The following is a 19,606-nucleotide window of genomic DNA, read 5'->3' on the forward strand; positions in this document are numbered from 1 at the left end:
ATTCTATGGAACATTCTTTCCTCTCTTGTTCCTCCAAAGCTGTAACTCCCCTCCCCATTCACTCATCCCCATCCCTGTCTGAAATTCAAACAAATCGCACGTCTGAAGGCAGCTTGTCCTATGTTCCGAATTATCATCACCATCATTGGCTGGGTTTAGTTCTACACTCACTGGTTCCCCTCCCTCTCCCTCCCCTGAAGGTGCTGACTCTGACTGGTATTGTTTCTGTCAGTCATTGGTCCAATGGGATACTTTTACATTACTTCATTAGGATAGATTAGACACTTTATCGGTCAATTTGTGGTACTGTGTGTCAGTGTAGGATTGACAGGTGTGTACAGGACAGACACTGTCACTCACTCTCTGGTACTGTGTGTCAGTGTGTGATTGACAGGTGTGTATAGGACAGACATTGTCACTCACTCTCTGGTACTGTGTGTCAGTGTGTGAATGACAGCTCTGTATTGGACAGACACTGCCACTCACTCTCTGGTACTGTGTTTCAGTCCAAGATTGACAGGTGTGTATAGGACAGACACTGTCACTCACTCAGAGAATGACCCCGACCATCAGCACATCACCTTAAAAGGGATACGGAATCAGAATGAACAAAAACAGAGAATTCTGTAAAACTCAGCAGGTCGTGCAGATTCTGTGGATGAAGATCCCGGGTTCACGTTCAGTCAGATGATTATTCCGAAAATTTAGGAAAAACGTAAAGATTACTGATTTTTTCAAAAAAATAGCGCCTGGATAAAAATAGGCAGCGAGGAAGGACAAAAGGGAATGTCTGTGATACAGTGGAGCTTAGGAGTGATTGCATAATAAATGGCACAATGCGAAAAGGAAACGTGGGTGGTAAGCGGGCAATAAAGTAACAAAGGATGGTCCAGAGGAGTTGTTCGTGGGAACAGCAGAACTATTACCAGACAATGGGAGCGGTGCTTATGATCCGATACGTTGAACCTAATGTTGAGACCAGAACACTATAACATGTTGAAACATAGGGTGTGAACGCCTTTTAATCAGACCAGGCAGTTGGCCACCCCGGATTGATTTCCTGTACGGTTTGAATTCGGCATCCAAGGGACTAATTCAAAAGCCAGCTTCTCACATCTTTTCGGCACGAGAGAAACAGGACACACTCATATTCAGGGCAGAGTCTGTTTGACGTTGATCTGACAGCAGCTGCGTGAGCTGTGAAAGAGATTAAAATGTAGTAGAGTACAGTGCAGACAGAACAGAAAAAGCACATTTATTGTGAAAGTTAAAAATTAGTGAATGTATATATTAATATACATATATATAAATATTTATCTATATGTATATATATCTAAAAAAACAAAGTCAATCAGTCAGTCTTCTCTTGTCTTGTCTTGATTTGATTTGTATTTGAAAATAAGGCGGAAGGAGCTCATCATGTCACACAGCCCATACGCAAGCTCTCACTAAAATCGCTATGTTTCTAACTTATGTAATTTGCCTTCTTTCAGATGTGGAATAGCAAAATCCCAGAGCAGATTCTTCTCCTGTCAGGCAGTCCTCGAATGCGTGTTCAATCAAATCAGAATGGCTTCAAGTTGCATGTCATGCCTTTTTTCTCCCATAACATGAAATGCACAGTAAGATCGCGCAGAATGTTTGCACACACTCCTTCGCTTACACAAACACACCAACAAACTAAAATTCCTGCAACCTCCAAAGGCAGTTTTTGAAATTTGAAATTGAAATCCTGGACAGACAGCTCATCCCTTTTAAACAGACACAGAACGAACCGGGACTGATAGCACACCATTTTAGAGAGTCAGAGAATGACCCCGGACAGACAGCACATCACCTGAAAAGGGATACGGAAACAGAATGAACAAAAACAGAGAATTCTGTAAAACTCAGCAGGTCGTGCAGCTTCAATGGATGAAGATCCCAGGTTCAGGTTCAGTCAGATGATCATTCCGAAAATTTGCGAAAAGGTAAAGATTCCTGATTTTTTCAGCAAAATAGCGCCTGGATAAAAATAGGCAGCGAGGAAGGTCAAAAGTGAATGTCTGTGATACAGTGAAGCTTAGGAGTGATTGAATAATAAATGGCACAACGCGAAAAGGCAAAGTGGGTAAAATGGCTAATATTGTCAGTTACATTTTCCCAGGGTCTAGTTACTCTCTGCTGGTGTGAAAATGGTAAGTGGGCAAAAAAGTAACAAAGAATGGTATGGAGGAGGTGTGAGTGGGAACAGCAGAACTATTACCAGACAATGGGAGCGGTGCTTATGATCCGATAAGCTGAACCAAATGTTGAGGCCAGAAGACTATAACATGCCTGAAATATAGGGTGAGAACCCCTTTTAATCAGACCAGTCGGCTTGGCCACCCCGGATTGATTTCCTGTACGGTTTGAATACGACAGACAATGGACTAATTCAAAAGCCAGCGTCTCACGTCTTTTCGGCGCTAGAGAAACAGGACGCACTCATATTCAGGGCAGAGTATGTTTCACGTTGAAGTGGAGATTGACGCCGAATGTATGCTTATCCCAATGGAGGTGAGCTCATGCATGCATAAATGAAGATTTCCTGATCAAGTATTGGCCGGAACCAAACACGTCTTTCGGTTGTCCAATGAGACACAGAGCCGAGCACATTTCAGATACTTTAACTTTTGCTCAGTTCGGTGAGTTTCACTTTGACCCTGGGAAAATACAGGATTTGGAGGCTGTGGGAACAACGGAGCGAAATCACACGTTTTAATTTAAAATATGTCCGTTTTCTCACATGTCGACCGGCTCAGAAGTGATTCTTTGACGAAAAGTTGGCAGGGCTCGTCCCGGATTTGTACCCGGGACCTCTCGCGTTTCAATTTTGAAAATCACAAGGCGAGAATCATCACCCTAGACCAACGAGCCGCGGACGACGAGGCACGTAGCTCTCAGATTCTGACGGTAGTTTACTATTCGGCCCATCGTGCATGTGCTGCCTCTCAGAGACCTTTCAAATGAGTCCCCCTCTCCATCGTCCTGCTAATGTTTTCTCTTTGATGAATATATTATTAATTTGAGACATTACATTACCAAAGAGTTGCATCCTTGTCAGTAAAGATTGAATTTGGCAATGAGTTTAAATGTGATTGACAAAAAAAAACAGAGGGATCAAATTTTTAACACAATGATGACGAGGGTGGGAGCACACAGAATCAGCAATCCATCGCCTGAACCTTTCGCACACCTCGTCTCCTATTTACAGCAACGTCAGACATCGATCCCCTACTTTTTGCATCAAAGCAGAAATAATGTGCAAGGAAATCTACTTCACCGCCTGTTCTGCCCGTGCAACCAGATCGACAGTGATGAAAATGCGGCATTAGCTTCTTAAAGCAAACAGCCTTCCTTTACATCAGGTGAGCAACTGTCCGAGATGGTTGATTTTGAGGCAGAATCAAAACAAAGAATATAAAATTTCACGCTTTCAGTTAGTTGACTTTGGGAGGACTCGAACCTGTAATCTTCTGATAACATGATCGTTACAATCAAAGTCAGACGCCTTGTCCATTAGGCCACGCGGCAGCTGTCATTGGCTTAAAATTTGTTGTTTTTTATATTGAGAGCAAATTTGGGATAAGGGTTATTTCAAGGAATGGATGCAGTAAAAACTTGAGCATATTTCGAGTAATGAATAGATGCGCTGCGATATGGATGCGCACGGGCACAGGCAACGTCAATGTAGCTTGAAACACAACAGTTTAACAATTCGCTCATCCCAGCTGAAATCACATTCCTTTTAAAACTATACAGAATGATCCGGATTATGAGAAAATATATCATATAGGGGCAAATTATGAACCGTAACTGACAACCATCCTGTTTAAGCAGACACCGAATGATCCTGAACAGCAAGCACATCCCTATTACAAAAATGTAGAATGACCCTTGACTGACACAATTCGCTTTTAAAAGAATAAAGTGGGATTTCTCTCATTCTTGAAGGCAGTTTTGCTGTGCGGGAGTGAGTTTGGGGCCCAGGACCAGTCGGGGCTGAGACGGTTGTTGAAGCCACAGATGATAGACAGGCAGGAAGGAGGGAGGGAAGTAAAAACAACCCAGAAAAAAAGAAAATTTAAAATATCTATATATTTATCATTATAAGAAAATAAATAATTTTACAATTTTATTGCAAAAAATTGAATTTGATTTGATTTAAATAAATAAATAATTGTTTCAACATCTATATATTTTTGATTCAACGAAGGCTGTGTGACTGGATGAATTCCACTGGAAATCAGGGGGTGCAGTCAGTAAATACCCAAACACAGTATGCCCATGGTGGAAGACAAGCCACGATGGAAGATGTGGGCAACAAAGATGATCTTTTAAAATCGCGAGTGCCTTTCTCCTGGATCTGACAGCAGCTGCGTGCGCTGTGAAAGAGGTCAAATGTAATAGAAACCAGTGCAGGCAGAACGGAACACGTGCATTTATTGTGAAAGTTAAAAAGTAGGGAATGTATATAAATATGTGTATTTATAAATATTTATATTTATATATATATATAAACAAAGTCAACCATGTCTTGTCTTGTCTTGATTTTATTTGTATTTGAAAATAAGGGGGACGGAGCTCATCATCTCACAGAGCCCATACGCAAGCTCTCGCTAAAATCGCTATGTTTCTAACTTATGTCATTTGCCTTCTTTCAGATGTGGAAACCAAAATCCCACAGCAGTTTCTTCTCCTGTCAGGCAGTTCTGGAATGCGTGTTCAATCAAATCAGTGTGGCTTCAAGTTACATGTGATGCCTTTTTTCTCACATGACATGAAATGAACAGTAAGATCGCGCAGAACGTTTGCACACACTCTCTCGCTTACACAAACACACAAACAAACTAAAATTCCTGCACTCTCCAAAGGCAGTTTTTGAAATTTGAAATTTGAAATCCTGTACAGACATCACATCCCTTTTAAACAGACATAGAACGAACCGGGACTGATCGCACACCATTTTAGAGAGACAGAGAATGAACCCGACCATCAGCACATCACCATAAAAGGGATACGGAAACCAAATGAACAAAAACTGAAAATTCTGCAAAACTCACCATTTCGTGCAGATTCTGTGGATAAAGATCCCGTGTTCAAGTTCAGTCAGATGATCATTCCGATATTTTCGGAAAAATGTAAAATTTACAGATTTTTTCAACAAAAATAGCGCCTGGAAAAAAATAGGCAGCGAGGAAGGACAAAAGGGTATGTCTGTGATACAGTGGAGCTTAGGAGTGATTGAATAATAAATGGCACAATGCAAAAAGGCAAAGTGGGTGGTAAGCGGGCAATAAAGTAACAAAGAATTGTCCAGAGGAGGTGTTAGTGGGAACAGCAGAACAATTACCAGACAATGGAAGCGGTGCTTCTGATCCGATATGCTGAAACTAATGTTGAGGCCAGAAGACCATAACATGCCTGAAATATAGTGTGTGAGCGCCTTTCAATCAGACCAGGCGGCTTGGCCACCCCGGATTGACTTCCTGTACGGTTTGAATTCGGCAGCCAAGGGACGAATTCGAAAGCCTGCTTCTCACGTCTTTTCGGCACTAGAGAAACAAGACGCACTCATATAAAGGGCAGAGGATGTTTCACGTTGAAGTGAAGATTGACGCCGAATGTATGCTTAACCCAATGGAGGTGAGCTCATGCGTGCAGAAATGAGATATACTGATCAAGTATTGGCCGGAACCAAACACGGGTTCAGGTTGTTCAATGAGACACAGAGCCGAGTTCATCTGAGATACTTTAACATTACTCAGTCAGGTGAGTTTCAGTTTGCTCCTGGGAAACTCCAGGATTTGGACGCTGTGGGAACAACGGAGCGAAATCACACGTTTTAAGTTGAAATATATACATTTTCTTACATGTCGACCTGCTCAGAAGCGGTTCTTTGCCTAAAAGTTTGCAGGGTTTGTCCGGGATTTGAACACGTCACCACTCGCATTTCAATTTTGTAAACCCAAAGCGAGAATCATCCCCTAGACCACCGAGCCACCGACAATGAAGAGTGTAGCACTCAGATTCTGACGGTAGTATACTATTCGGCCCATCGTGCTTGTGCTGACTCTCAGAGACCTGTCGAATAAGCCCCCCTCTCCATAGTCCTGCTAATGTTTTCCCTTTGATGAATATATTATTAATTTGAGACATTACATTATCAAAGAGCTGCATCTTTGTCAGTAAAAGGTGAATTTGGCAATGAGGTTAAATGTGATTGACAAAAAAAACAGAGTGATCAAATTTTTAACACAATAATGACGAGGTTGCGAGCACAATGGATCAGCAGTCCATCGCCTGAACCTTTCGCACACATCGTCTCCTATTGACAGCAACGTCAGTCATCGATCCCCTACTTTTTGCATCAAAACAGAAATAATGTGCAAGGAAGTCCACTTCACCGCCTGTTCTGCCCGTGCAACCAGATGGACAGTGATGAAAATGCGCCATTAGCTTCTTAAAGCAAACAGCCTTCCTTTGCTTCAGGTGAGCGACTGTCCGAGATGGTTGATATTGAGGCAGAATCTCAACAAAGAATATAAAATTTCACACTTTCAGTTAGTTGACTGTGGTAGGACACGAACCTGTAATCTTCTGATAACATGATGGTCACAATCGAAGTCAGACGCCTTGTCCATTAGGCCACGCGGCCACTGTCATTTGCTTAAAATTTGTTGTTTTTTATATTGAGAGCAAATTTGGGATAAGGGTTATTTCAAGGAATGGATGCAGTAAAAACTTGAGCATATTTCGAGTAATGAATAGATGCGCTGCGATATGGATGCGCGCGGTCACAGGCAACGTCAATGTAGCTTGAAACACAACAGTTTAACAATTCGGTCATCGTAGCTGAAATCACACTCCTTTTAAAACTATACAGAATGATACGGATTCTGAGAAAATACGTCATAAAGGGGCAAATTATGATCCGGAACTGACAACCATCCCGTTTAAGCAGACACCGAATGATCCTGAAAAGCAAGCACATCATTATTATAAAAATTTAGAGTAAACCTTGACTGACACAGTTCGCTTTTAAAAGAATAAAGTGGGATTTCATTCATTCTTGAAGGCAATTTGCTGTGCGGGAGTGAGTGTGGGGCACAGGACCAGTCGGGGCTGGGATGGCTGTTGAATCCACAGGTGATAGACAGCCAGGAAAGAGGGAGGGAAGTAAAATCAAATCAGAAAAAAAGAAAATATAAAATATCTATATATTTATCATAATAAGAAAATAAATAATTTTACAATTATATTGCAAAAAATGGAATTTGATTTGATTTAAATAAATAAATAATTGTTTCATAATCTATATATTATTGATTGAACGAAGGCTGTGTGACTGGATGAATTCCACTGGAAATCAGGTGGTGCAGTAAATAAATACCCAAACACAGTAATCCCATAGTGGAAGACAAGCCACGATGGAAGATGAGGGCAACAAAGGTGATCTTCTGAAGTCGCGAGTGCCTTTCTGCTGGATCTGAAAGCAGCTGCGTGTGCTGTGAAAGAGGTCAAATGTAATAGAGCCAATGCAGGCAGAACGGAAAACGTACATTTATTGTGAAATTAAAAAGTAGGGAATGTATATAAATATACGTACATATAAATATTTATAATTATATTGACATAAACAAAGTCAGTCAGTCAGTCATGTCTTTTCTTGTCTTGATTTGATAATAAGGGGGAAGGCGGCCATCATCTCACAGAGCCCATCCGCAAGCTCTCGCTAAAATCGCTGTTTCTAACTTATGTCATTTGCCTTCTTTCAGATGTGGAATAGTAAAATTCCACAGCAGATTCTTCTCCTGTCACGGAGTCCTCGAATGCGTGTTGAATCAAATCAGTGTGGCTTCAAGTTGCATGTAATGCATTTTTCCTCCCATGACATGAAATGCACAGTCAGATCGCGCAGCACGTTTGCACGCACTCTCGCTTGCACAAACACACAAACAAACTAAAATTCCTGCACCATCCAAAGGCAGTTTTCGAAATTTGAAATTTGAAATCCGGCACAGACAGCACATCCCTTTTAAACAGACACAGAACGAACCGGGACTGAAAGCACACCATTTTAGAGAGACAGAGAATGACCCCGACCATCAACACATCACCTCAAAAGGGATACGGAAACAGAATGAACAAAAACAGAGAATTCTGTAAAACTCAGCAGTTCGTGCAAAGTCTGTGGATGAAGATCCCGGGTTCACGTTCAGTCAGATGATCATACCGATATTTTATGAAAAATGTAAAGTTTACAGATTTTTTCAACAAAAATAGCGCCTGGAAAAAAATAGGCAGCGAGGAAGGTCAAAATGAATGTCTGTGATACAGTGAAGCTTAGGAGTGATTGAATAATAAATGGCACAATGCGAAAAGGCAAATTGGGTAAAATGACTAATATTGTCAGTTACATTTTCCCAGGATCTAGTTATTCTCTGCTGGAGTGAAAATGGTAAGCGGGCAAAAAAGTAACAAAGAATGGTATGGAGGAGGTGTGAGTGGGAACAGCAGAACCATTACCAGACAATGGGAGCGGTGCTTATGATCCGATACGCTGAACCTAATGTTGAGGCCAGAAGACTATAACATGCCTGAACTATAGGGTGAGAACCCCTTTTAATCAGACCAGGCAGCTTGGCCACCCCGGATTGGTTTCCTGTAGGGATTGAATACGGCAGCCAATGGACTAATTCAAAAGCCAGCTTCTCACGTCTTTTCGGCGCTAGAGAAACAGGACGCACTCATATTCAGGGCAGAGCATGTTTCACGTTAAAGTGGAGATTGACGCCGAATATATGCTTATCCCAATGGAGGTGAGCTCATGCATGCAGAAATGAAGATTTCCAGATCAAGTATTGGCCGGAACCAAACACGGGTTTAGGTTGCCCAATGAGACAAAGAGCCGAGCACATCTGAGATACTTTAACTTTACTCAGTTCGGTGAGTGTCACTTTGCTCCTGGGAAACTCCAGGATTTGGACGCTGTGGGAACAACGGAGCGAAATCACACGTTTTAATTTAAAATATGTCCGTTTTCTCACATGTCGACCAGCTCAGAAATGGTTCTTTGACTAAAAGTTGGCAGGACTCGTCCCGGATTTTAACCCGAGACCTCTCGCATTTCAATTTTGAAAATCCCAAAGCGAGAATCATAACCCTAGACCAACGAGCCGCCGACGACGAGGTACGTAGCTCTGAGATTCTGACGGTAGTTTACTATTCGGCCCATCGTGCATGTGCTGACTCTCAGAGACCTTTCTAATGAGACCCCTCTCCATCGTCCTGCTAATGTTTTCCCTTTGATGAATATATTATTAATTTGAGACATTACATTACCAAAGAGTTGCATCCTTGTCAGTTAAAAGTGAATTTGGCAATGAGGTTAAATGTGATTGACAAAAAAAACAGAGGGATCAAATTTTTAACACAATAATGACGAGGGTGGGAGCACACTGGATCAGCAGTCCATTGCCTGAACCTTTCGCACACCTCGTCTTCTATTTACAGCAACGTCAGACATCGACCCCCTACTTTTTGCATCAAAACAGAAATAATGTGCAAGGAAGTCTACTTCACCGCCTGTTCTGCCCGTGCAACCAGAACGACAGTAATGAAATTGCGCAAATTAGCTTCTTAAAGCAAACAGCCTTCCTTTACATCAGGTGAGCGACTGTCCGACTTGGTTGATATTGAGGCAGAATTCGAACAAAGAATATAAAATTTCACGCTTTCAGTTAATTGACTGTTGTCGGACTCAAACCTGTCATCTTCTGATAACATAATGGTTACAATCGAAGTCAGACGCCTTGTCCATTAGGCCACGCGGCCGCTGCCATTGGCTCAAAGTTTGTTGTTTTTTTATATTGAGAGCAAATTTGGGATAAGGGTTATTTCAAGGAATGAATGCAGTAAAAACTTGAGCATATTTCGAATAATTAATAGATGCGCTGCGATATGGATGCGCACGGGCACAGGCAACGTCAATGTAGCTTGAAACACAACAGTTTAACAATTCGGTCATCGCTGCTGAAATCACATTCCTTTTAAAACTATACAGAATGATCCGGATTATGAGAAAATACGTCACAAAGGGGCAAATTATGAACCGGAACTGACAACCATCCCGTTTAAGCAGACACCGAATGATCCTGAACAGCAAGCACATTCCTATTACAAAAATGTAGAAAGACCCTTGACTGACACAGTTCGTTATTAAAAGAATAATGTGGGATTTCATTCATTCTTGAAGGCAATTGTGCTGTGCGGGAGTGAGTGTGGGGCCCAGGACCAGTCGGGGCTGGGACGGTTGTTGAAGCCACAGATGATAGACAGGCAGGAAGGAGGGAGGGAAGTAAAAACAACCCAGAAAAAGAGAAAATTTAAAATATCTATATATTTATCTTTATATGAAAATAAATAATTTTACAATTTTATTGCGAAAAATTGAATTTGATTTGAATTAAATAAATAAAGAATTGTTTCATCATCTACATATTTTTGATTCAACGAAGGCTGTGTGACTGGATGAATTCCACTGGAAATCAGGGAGTGCAGTCAGTAAATACCCAAACACAGTATGCCCATGGTGGAAGACAAGCCACGATGGAAGATGTGGGCAACAAAGGTGACCTTTAAAATCGTGAGTGCCTTTCTGCTGGATCTGATAGCAGCTGCTTGTGCTGTGAAAGATGTCAAATCTAATAGAACCCAGTGCAGGCAGAACGGAAAACGTACATTTATTGTGAAAGTTAAAAAGTAGGGAATGTATATAAATATACGTATATATAAATATTTATTTACATATATATATAAACAAAGTCAATCAGTCAGTCATGTCTTGTCTTGTCTTGATTTTATTTGTATTTGAAAATAAGGGGGACGGAGGCACATCATGTCACACAGCCCATACGCAAGCTCTCGCTAAAATCGCTATTTCTAACTTATGTCATTTGACTTCTTTCAGATGTGGAATAGCAAAATCCCACAGCAGATTCTTCTAGATACGTCCTTACTACACAGTAGAAATGCACAAGAGACCCATGCTTGAGAGAAGCTCAGTCTGTGACCTGTCCTTTATTCCTTAGCACTCAAGTGATGAAGGTGGGTGGAGCTTCCCATTTTATACCTGAAGGTCCAGGTTAGAAGTGTCTCCACCTAGTGGTCAGTGTTCTCACGGTGTACAACTGACGTCAGTTCATACATGGGTTACAATGCTGGTTGAAAACATGACATCACCTCCCCCCCCCGAAAGTCTTATTGGGATCACAGGTTGAGTCTCTCTGGTCGTTTACGCTCCCTTGTTGAGCTCCTGAGTTGGGGCTCCGGTTGTTGGACGCTGGCCTGAGTGTCTGCTGTTTGCAGTGCTTCAGGCCTGTCTGGACTGCCCACAGTGACTGGGCTCTCCTCCCTTCCGGTCTTCTGTCACCTATGGTGGAGTGAACTCTATATCGTGTTCTTCCTCTGCTTCTTCTATGGGGTTGCTGAACCTCATTTTTGTTTGATCCACATGTTTGCGGCAGATTTGTCCATTGGTCAGTTTAACTACCAGAATCCTATTTCCCTCTTTGGCAACCACAGTGCCTGCGAGCCACTTGGGCCCTGCAGCATAGTTGAGGACAAAAACAGGATCATTTACATCAATACATCGCGCCCTCGCACACCTGTCATGGTAGTGATATTGTGACTGGCGCCTGCTCGCGACAATTTCTTTCATGGTGGGGTGTATAAGCGATAATCGGGTTTTGAGCGTCCTTTTCATAGCTAGCTCTGCGGTTGGAACCCCTGTGAGTCAGTGTGGTCGGGATCTATAGGCCAACAGGAGGCATGATAAGCGGGTTTGTAGGGAACCCCCTTGGAATCTGACCATCCCTTGTTTGATTATCTGCACTGCTCGTTCTGCCTGGCCGTTTGAGGCCGGCTTAAACGGTGGCGTTCTGACATGGTTAATTCCATTGCATCCATTATGTCATGGAATTCAATGCTTGTGAAGCACGGGCCTTTGTCGCTGACCAAGTTGTCCGGTAGACCGTGGGCGGCGAACATTCCCCGTAGACTTTCTACCGTGGCAGAGCATGTGCTTGAATTTAAAATGTCACACTCGATCTATTTGGAATAGGCGTCTACTACAACCAAAAACATTTTCCCCATGAAAGGACCTGCGTAGTCCACATGGATGCGTGACCATTGCTTGGCGGGCCATGGCCAGGGGCTAAGGCGGGCTTCCCTGGGCGCATGGCCCAGCTGGGCACACGTGTTGCACCTGCGAACACAGAGTTCCAGGTCTGCATCTATCTCTGGCCAGCAAACGTGTAACCTGGCAATTGCCTTCATCGTGACAATGCCCGGGTGCCCATTGTGGAGTTCTCTGATGAACGCCTCTCTGCCCATCTGGGGCATGACTACTCGATTTCCCCACAGTAGGCAATCTGCCTGAATCGAGCGTTCATCCTTGCGCGTGTGAAATGGTTTAAAATTCTCCGGGCATGCCCTCTACGTGGCTGCCCATTCCCCATTCAGGACACATTTCTTGACTGGAGACAATAGCGGGTCTCTATTTGTCCAGACTTTAATCTGACGGGCTGTCACGGGTGAGCCTTCGCTTCCGAAAGCTTCAACAGCCATGACCATCTCAGCATCATGTTCGGTAGCCCCCTCAGTGGTGGCTAGTGGGAGCCTGCTGAGTGCATCGGCGCAGTTTTCGGTGCCCGGTCTGTGCCGAATTGTGTAGTCATAGGCAGCTAACGTGAGTGCCCACCTCTGTATTCAACATTCAGGAAGGATAGAATAAAAGAAAAAGGAGGTGGTGCAGCATTGCTGGTTAAGGAGGAGATTAAGGCAATAGTTAGGAAGGACATTAGCTTGGATGATGTGGAATCTATATGGGTAGAGCTGCAGACCACCAAAGGGCAAAAAACGTTAGTGGGTGTTGTGTACAGACCTCCAAACAGTAGTAGTGATGTTGGGGAGGGCATCAAACATGAAATTAGGCGTGCGTGCAATAAAGGTGCAGCAGTTATAATGGGTGACTTTAATATGCACATAGATTGGGCTAACCAAACTGGAAACAATACGGTGGAGGAGGATTTTCTGGAGTGCATAAGGGATGGTTTTTTAGACCAATATGTCGAGGAACCAACTAGGGGGGAGGCCATCTTAGACTGGGTGTTATGTAATGAGTGAGGATTAATTAGCAATCTCGTTGTGCGAGGCCCCTTGGGGAAGAGTGACCATAATATGGTGGAATTCTGCATTAGGATGGAGAATGAAACAGTAAATTCAGAGACCATGGTCCAGAACTTAAAGAAGGGTAACTTTGAAGGTATGAGGCGAGAATTGGCTAGGATAGATTGGCGAATGATACTTAGGGGGTTGACTGTGGATGGGCAATGGCAGACATTTAGAGACCGCATGGATGAAGTACAACAATTGTACATTCCTGTCTGGCGTAAAAATAAAAAGGGGAAGGTGGCTCAACCGTGGCTATCTAGGGAAATCAGGGATAGTATTAAAGCCAAGGAAGTGGCATACAAATTGGCCAGAAATAGCAGCGAACCTGGGGACTGGGAGAAATTTAGAACTCAGCAGAGGAGGACAAAGGGTTTGATTAGGACAGGGAAAATGGAGTACGAGAAGAAGCTTGCAGGGAACATTAAGGCGGATTGCAAAAGTTTCTATAGGTATGTAAAGAGAAAAATGTTGGTGAAGACAAACGTAGGTCCCCTGCAGTCAGAATCAGGGGAAGTCATAACGGGGAACAAAGAAATGGCGGATCAATTGAACAAGTACTTTGGTTCGGTATTCACTAAGGAGGATACAAACAACCTTCCGGATATAAAAGGGGTCAGAGGGTCTAGTAAGGAAGAGGAACTGAGGGAAATCTTTATTAGTCGGGAAATTGTGTTGGGGAAATTGATGGGATTGAAGGCAGATAAATCCCCAGGGCCTGATGGCCTGCATCCTAGAGTACTTAAGGAGGTGGCCTTGGAAATAGCGGATGCATTGACAGTCATTTTCCAACATTCCATTGACTCTGGATCAGTTCCTATGGAGTGGAGGGTAGCCAATGTAACCCCACTTTTTAAAAAAGGAGGGAGAGAGAAAACAGGGAATTATAGACCGGTCAGCCTGACCTCAGTAGTGGGTAAAATGATGGAATCAATTATTAAGGATGTCATAGCAGTGCATCTGGAAAATGGTGACATGATAGGTCCAAGTCAGCATGGATTTGTGAAAGGGAAATCATGCTTGACAAATCTTCTGGAATTTTTTGAGGATGTTTCCAGTAAAGTGGACAAAGGAGAACCAGTTGATGTGGTATATTTGGACTTTCAGAAGGCTTTCGACAAGGTCCCACACAAGAGATTAATGTGCAAAGTTAAAGCACATGGGATTGGGGGTAGTGTGCTGACGTGGATTGAGAACTGGTTGTCAGACAGGAAGCAAAGAGTAGGAGTAAACGGGTACTTTTCAGAATGGCAGGCAGTGACTAGTGGAGTGCCGCAAGGTTCTGTGCTGGGGCCCCAGCTGTTTACATTGTACATTAATGATTTAGACGAGGGGATTAAATGCAGTACCTCCAAATTTGCGGATGATACTAAGTTGGGTGGCAGTGTGAGCTGCGAGGAGGATGCTATTAGGCTGCAGAGTGACTTGGATAGGTTAGGTGAGTGGGCAAATGCATGGCAGATGAAGTATAATGTGGATAAATGTGAGGTTATCCACTTTGGTGGTAAAAACAGAGAGACAGACTATTATCTGAATGGTGACAGATTAGGAAAAGGGAAGGTGCAACGAGACCTGGGTGTCATGGTACATCAGTCATTGAAGGTTGGCATGCAGGTACAGCAGGCGGTTAAGAAAGCAAATGGCATGTTGGCCTTCATAGCGAGGGGATTTGAATACAGGGGCAGGGAGGTGTTGCTACAGTTGTACAGGGCCTTGGTGAGGCCACACCTGGAGTATTGTGTACAGTTTTGGTCTCCTAACTTGAGGAAGGACATTCTTGCTATTGAGGGAGTGCAGCGAAGGTTCACCAGACTGATTCCCGGGATGGCGGGACTGACCTATCAAGAAAGATTGGATCAATTGGGCTTGTATTCACTGGAGTTCAGAAGAATGAGAGGGGACCTCATAGAAACGTTTAAAATTCTGACGGGTTTAGACAGGTTAGATGCAGAAAGAATGTTCCCAATGTTGGGGAAGTCCAGAACCAGGGGTCACAGTCTGAGGATAAGGGGTAAGCCATTTAGGACCGAGATGAGGAGAAACTTCTTCACCCAGAGAGTGGTGAACCTGTGGAATTCTCTACCACAGAAAGTAGTTGAGGCCAATTCACTAAATATATTCAAAAGGGAGTTAGATGAAGTCCTTACTACTCGGGGGATCAAGGGTTATGGCGAGAAAGCAGGAAGGGGGTACTGAAGTTTCATGTTCAGCCATGAACTCATTGAATGGCGGTGCAGGCTAGAAGGGCTGAATGGCCTGCTCCTGCACCTATTTTCTATGTTTCTATGTTTCTATGTGATGGTGGTCACCTTCTTCGACTCACTCGCCAGCTTCTGGGTCATGTAAGCTGAGGTCAGGTCCAATTTTGAATCACGTTTGCCACCTGATAGCGTCGCAAAGAGGTCCTCCGCTCTCGGTAGCGGATACTGGTCTTGGAGTGACACCCGATTGATGGCGGCCTTGTAATCGCCACATATCCTGACCGACCCATCCGCCTTGAGCACCGGCATAATCGGGCTCGCCCAGTCACTGAATTCGACTGGCGAGATGATGCCTTCCCTCAACAGGCGATCCAATTCGCCTTCTATCTTTTCCCGCATCACGTACGGCACCGCTCTGGCCTTGTGGTGTACTGGTCTGGCGTCGAAGTTTCTGTGAATCACTACCTTGGCCCCCATGAAAGTGCCAATGCCGGGTTGAAATAATGAGTCAAATTTGTCCAGGACCTGTGAGCATGATACTCGCTCCACAGAGGAAATTGCATTGACATCGCCCCATTTCCAGTTCATGACAGCAAGCCAATTCCACCCCAGTAGTGCGGGACCGTCCCCTGGGACAATCTAGAGTGGCAACCAGTTCTCCGAATCTTTGTGGGTCACGACTACCGTGGCGCTGCCTAGCATCGGAATGGTCTCCTTTGTATATGTCCGTAGCAGTGCGTCAATCGGCAATAATTTTGGCCTCCTGGCCTTGGATGCCCATCAGGGACTGGCTGGCACCCGTGTCTAACTCCATTGATACTTGGATGCCATTGAGGAGCACTTTCATCATTATCGGTGGCGTCCTTGTGTATGAACTGTATACATGCTCCACATGAACTCGGTGAACTTCAGCTTCCAGCGATTTCCCCCAGTGTCCATTTCTGCAATTTCTGCAGGTATTTTGCTCATCTCTGCAAACTCCGGCTGAATGTATGCCTCCACGCCTTCAGCATGAGTTGCGGTTTGAAACAAAAGATCCCTTGCCAGTCGATCGTCCCTGAGTGCCCCTGTTATTGTCCTTGATTGCACCATTAACAGGTGTTGATGGTCCCATTACTGGCTGCATTGTCCCTTGCAATGGCCTGAATCGCTGTTCAGCTTGCCATTGTCTCTGTCGAACTCCCCCTCTGGGTTCGACGACATGTTGGGGCATGCCTGACTGCCCTTGTCTGCCTGGAGAACTGTGTGCTGCTTTAACAATGTTGAATCTCTGTCCCAACCATTCCTTAACACAGTACCTCTCGTCTGTTCTGCTAGTGGCCATGCTCGCGTGGTTTAAATCCCAGTTTCTTGTCGCCATTGATACGTCCTTACCACACCGTATAAATGCACACGAGGCCCATGCTTGTGAGAAGGTCAGTCTGTGACCTGTCCTTTATTCCTTAGCTCTCAAGTGATGAACGTGGGTGGAGCTTCCCATTTTATACCTGAAGGTCCAGGTTAGGAGTGTCTCCTACCTCGTGGTCAGTGTTCTCACGGAGTACAACTTAGGTCAGTTTATACATGGGTTACAATTCTGGTTGAATACATGACACTCTATGTCACTCTATCTCTCTCGATCTGTCTCTATCTCTCCCTCTGTCTCTCTGTCTCTCCATCTGGCTCTCTCTGTCTCTCTCTTTATCTCTCTGTCTTTCTCTGTCTTCTGCTCTGTCTCTCTCTCTCTCTGTGTTTCTCTGTGTGTGTCTCTCTCTCTCGCTCTGTCTCTCCCTCTGTCTCTCTCTCTCTCTCTCTCTCTCTCCCTCCCTCTCTCGCTCTCTCTGTCTCTCTATCTCTCGCTATGTCTTTATCTGTCTTTCCCTCCCTCTTTCTCTCTCACTCTGTCTGTGTGTCTGTCTCTCTCTCTCTACCTCTCTCTCTCACTCTGTCTCTCTCTCTCTCTCACGCTCTCTCCCTCTCTGTCTCTCCCTCTGTCTTTCTGTCTCTCTCTCTCTCTCTCTATCTCTCTCTCTCTGTCTGACTCTCTATCTGTCTCTCTCTAGCTACCCCTCTATCTCTCTCTCTCTGTCTGTTTCTCAATCTCCATCTTTCTCTCTCTCGCTCTCTGTCTCGATCTCTCTATATGTATGTGTGTGTCTCTCTCTGTCTCTCGCGCTCTCTCTCTCTGTTTCTTCTTCTCTGTCTCTCTCTCTGACTCTCACGTATAGTCTCTCTCTCTCTGTCTGAATCTCTCTCTTGTCTCTCACACTCTCTCTCGCTCTCTCTCTATCTCTCTCTCCCTATCACTCTGTCTCTCTCTATTTGACTCTCTCTATCTGTATCTCTCTATCTATGTCTCTCACTACCTGTCTCCCTCTATCTCTCTCTCTTGCTCTATATCTGTCACTCTCTATCTCTCTGTCTCTCCATCTGTCGCTCTATCTCTTTCTATAGCTCCCTGTATCTGTATCTCTCTCCCTCTCACTTTCTCACGCTCTCACTCTCTTCTCTCTCTCTCTCTCGCAATCTCTGTCCTCTCTCCCTCTCTCTCTCTCTCTTTGTTTCTCTCTCTCTCTCTCTATCTCTCGGTCTCTGCAACACGAATCCTGGTATAAAATGGCCACCACATGTAAAATGTAAAATGGCTGCTCAATCTCACCCAAAATAATCCCACTGCCCCGTTCTCTCCCCATAGCCCTGTATCAATCGCGAAACTAATCCCACTGCCCCGCTCTCTCCCCATAGACCTGTATCAATCCACAAACTAATCCCACTGACCCGCTCTCTCCCAAGAGCCCTGTATTCATCCCCAAACTAATCCTACTGACCCGCTCTCTCCCCATAGCCCTGTATTAATCCCCAAACTAATCCCACTACCCCGCACTCTCCCCATAGCCCTGTATGAATCCCCAAACTAATCCCACTGCCCCGCTCCCTCCCCATTGCCCTGTATCAATCCCCAAACTAATCCCACTGCCCCGCTGTCTCCTCATAGCCCTGTATCAATCACCAAACTAATCCCACTGCCCCGCTCTCTCCCCAGAGCCCTGTATCAATCCCAAACTAATCCCACTGCCCCGCTCTCTCCTCATAGCCCTGTATCAATCCCCAAACTAATCCCACTGCCCCGCTCTCTCCCCAGAGCCCTGTATCAATCCCAAACTAATCCCACTGCCCCATCTCTCACCATAGCCCGGCATCAATCCCAAACTAATCACACAGCTCCGCCCTCTACCCATAGCCCTGTATCAATCCCCAAGCTGATCCCACTGCCCCACTCTCTCCCCAGAGCCCTGTATCAATCCCAAACTAATCCCACTGCACCTTCTCTCCCAATAGCCCTGTATCAACCCAAAACTAATCACACAGCTCCACCCTCTCGCCACAGCCCTGTATCAATCCAAAACTAATCCCACTGCCCCGCTCTCTCGCCATAAACCTCTATCAACCCAAACTAATCCCACTGCCCCGCTGTCTCCCCATAGCCCTGTATCAATCGCCAAACTAATCCCACTGCCCCGCTCGCTCCCCATAGCACTGTATCAATCCCAAACTAATACCACTGCCCCGCTCTCTCCCCACAGCCCTGTATCAATCCCCAAACTAATCCCAATGACCCGCTCTCTCCCCAGAACACTGTATTAATCCCCAAACTAATCCCACTGCCCCGCTCTCTCCCCATAGCCCTGTATCAATCCCCAAACTAATCCCACTGCCCCGCTCTCTCCCCATAGCCCTGTATCAAACCTCAAACTAATCCTACTGCCCCGCTCGCTCCCCATAGTCCTGTATCAATCCAAAACTAATCCCACTGCCCCACTCTCTCGCAATAAACCTCTATCAACCCAAATTAATCCCACTGCCCCGCTCTCTCCCCATAGCTGTGTATCAATTTCCAAACTAATCCCACTACCCCAATCTCTCCCCATAGCCCTGTATCAATAACAAAACTAATCACACTGCCCCACTCTCTCCCCATAGTACTGTCAATCCCAGAATCTGTACAGAGTCTCTCTATGTGTCTCTCTCTCTCTCTCGGTCTCACTCTGCCGCTCTCTCTGTCTCTCTCTATGACTCTCTGTGTCTCTGTCTCACTCTGTCTTTCCCTCTCTGTCCCTCTCTCTCTCTCCGTCTCTGTTTTTCTCTCTCTATCTTTCCCTCCCCCTCTTTTT

The 19,606-nt window shown here is 44.7% G+C and overlaps 1 pseudogene; it reads right to left on the bottom strand.

Annotated features, from left to right (window-relative positions):
- Window positions 1-19,606, bottom strand: part of LOC139257140 (zinc finger protein 585A-like) — a 1,288,295-nt pseudogene that overhangs the window by 1,134,822 nt on the left and 133,867 nt on the right.

The sequence above is a fragment of the Pristiophorus japonicus genome, unplaced genomic scaffold, assembly GCF_044704955.1.
Source record: "Pristiophorus japonicus isolate sPriJap1 unplaced genomic scaffold, sPriJap1.hap1 HAP1_SCAFFOLD_81, whole genome shotgun sequence".
Taxonomy (NCBI): domain Eukaryota; kingdom Metazoa; phylum Chordata; class Chondrichthyes; family Pristiophoridae; genus Pristiophorus; species Pristiophorus japonicus.